Here is a 2,603-nt window from a genome sequence, read left to right as displayed (position 1 = left end):
ATAAAGAGGATCAGCAAGATCCCTGGGTATTAAACACATCTTCCAAAGCAATATTGTAATGAGGTTAAGTATAATACAGTAAACCCTTGGATTAATCTTCCCTTAAACTACCCATGAGCTCGATGCAGAGAAAAATATCCTCAGAAAATTGCCGGGACTTTTATTGAACCCATGTGTCAAATGCAAGAAAATTACAGGTGCTTGACTCCTAACCCCCATCAGGGCTGGTGTGGTCTCTCCTTAAAATCCCAAGATGAAAAACAGGGATCACAGAGCGAACTTGACAATATTGCTTCTTTGTTGCTCCTTTGAAGGCTCTGAAGCAGCGATCTCAGGCTGGGTTTCTCCTGGGGGGCTGGTGGGCCAGTTGTGCCCACTGAGATATTTCCTAGTGCTGGGGATGGAGAGTTTCTTTGCTCAAGCCCTCACGGTGTGTCTCCCTGCAAAGACTGTCTTTCCTCTGAGAGCTCCCAGTTTATTTTTAACAACTGGTGCCAAGACCTAGCATTGTCTGCCTGTATCAGAGTGTGGGCAGAGAGGACACACGCATACAGTTTCAGAGCATGGGGGCCACTTGTCTGGGGTTAGTCATGAGGAAGTGGCTGCCGCCTCCTCTGGCAGTCTTTTATAACTGAGCTGTTTCAGGTTCTCTGTCCTTATGTATACAGTTTAATTTTGAGGGCTTTAGTTTAATGTTGTCCTTCGAATGCCTTTATAAATTACAGCATCTTGTGATGATTGTTTTTCCTTTTTGGAAAGGAAAGGACTAGTACACACATCTCTGAAATGAAAGAGAGGAAGGGAGAATAAAGGATGAGGATAAAGAGGAAGAGGGAGCTGCCAGGGAGGGAAGAAAGGCAGCTATTCTCTTCCGTTTCTCCTTTATCTTGGACACTGAGACAGACACAAATGACCTCAGTGGACCTCAAAGGGCAGATGGAGTAAGATGATTTATGTGGTGTTTGATTTGACAAGTTGGACATGGGTTGTCCGATTTCCCCACATTCTCTCCACGTTTTGCTCCGATTTATTCCTTTCAGTTAAGCACTGCCTTTCTCTAAGATGCTCCTTAAAAGGCAAATCCTCTGAGAAGGCTAATCATGAAGTTTTAAACTCTTGACAAGAATGAAATTCACAGATTAGTGGTTCCCAAACCCAGCTGATCATCCCAAGCCCCTAGGGTACTTGTTAAGCATACAGATTTCAGGGCCTTACCCCAGACCTTGTGGAGGAGTCAGAAGGTCTAATGACATGAATCTGCATCTGTATTTATAAAAGACAAAACAAAACTTTTTAGGTGTTTCAATGATTTGGGAATTTCTTACAGATTCCCAGACATGCCTCCACGTCTAATTTGTCATCCTAGAAAGAAAGGAAGGGCACAATCGTAGAACTGTACTGGGTCCTTCTAGAATGAAGATTCTAGAAAGAGGGTTCAAGTTCTCAAGTGTTAGTTTCTCAGTCGTGTCTGACTCTTTGCGACCTCATGGACTGTAGCCTGCCATGCCCCTCTGTCCATGGAATTCTCCAGGCAAGAATATTGGAGTGGGTTGCCATTCCCTTTTCCAGGGGATCTTCCCAACCCAGGGACTGAACTCAGGTCTCCTGCATTGCAGGTGGATTCTTTACCATCTGAACTACCAAGGAAACCTAGAAAGAGGGTAAAGAAGGTAACTATTTTAAAGACAGTGGAGACTTGCTACTCAACACTTTTGCTCTAAATTGGCTGTGCCAGTGGAAATGTACCTTCATCCAAAGTCATCTTTATCAATACAGTTTCATAAAACCATTGCAGAAAGCTTTGTTTTCCTTCTGGCACTTCAAATATTGAAGCCAGTCAACAAGTTGATACTGATCTTCTGGCCTTGATATTTTACTGGTTTAAATACAGAACCAGTCCATGTCAAGGGCTTCCCTGGTGGCTCAGAGGTTAAAGCGTCTGCCTGCAATGCGGGAGACCTAGGTTTGATCCCTGGGTCGGGAAGATCCCCTGGAGAAGGAAATGGCAACCCACTCCAGTATTCTTGCCCAGAGAATCCCATGGACGGAGGAGCCTGGTGGGCTACAGTCCACGGGGTCGCAAAGAGTCAGACACGACTGAGCGACTTCACTTTCACTTTCCATGTCAAGAAAAAGAGAGCTTAATTAATCAATTAAAAAGAACACGTGCATGTTGTATGAAAGGAGAAAAGGTGAGAACTTCCTTTGACAAAGTTGGAAGAGGCCCTCGGGCTTGACAACACGCATATGGTTAAGGCATTGTCACCTACTTCGTGGTAGCTAACCACTGTTTTTTGATTTGAGAGACTAGCATTGAAACATATACATTACCATATGTAAAACAGTCAGTGGGAGTTTGATGTATAACGCAGGACATCCAAAGGCGGTGCTCTGTGACAACCTGGAGGGATGGGGTGGGGAGAGACGTGAGAGGGGGTTTCAGGATGGAGGGGAACACAAGTATGCCTATGGCCAATTCATACTGATGTATGGCAAAAACCATCACAATATTGTAATGCTTTTAAATTGAATTAAAATAGGCTAATTAATTAAAAAAAGAATGCATGCACATTCATCTATATTGGCAGGTTATTTCAGTTTAC

General features: G+C 43.8%; 1 non-coding gene across 1 annotated transcript; it reads left to right on the top strand.

Moving 5' to 3' along the window:
* The first annotated feature begins 2,170 nt into the window (after positions 1-2,170).
* LOC128059723 (U6atac minor spliceosomal RNA) lies at positions 2,171-2,296 on the top strand. The gene has a single exon (XR_008200645.1). It is a non-coding gene; the product is annotated as a U6atac minor spliceosomal RNA (small nuclear RNA).
* Positions 2,297-2,603: the final 307 nt, after the last annotated feature.

This window comes from Budorcas taxicolor, chromosome 14 (assembly GCF_023091745.1).
Source record: "Budorcas taxicolor isolate Tak-1 chromosome 14, Takin1.1, whole genome shotgun sequence".
Taxonomy (NCBI): domain Eukaryota; kingdom Metazoa; phylum Chordata; class Mammalia; order Artiodactyla; family Bovidae; genus Budorcas; species Budorcas taxicolor.
This window is presented reverse-complemented; position numbering and strand designations above follow the sequence as displayed.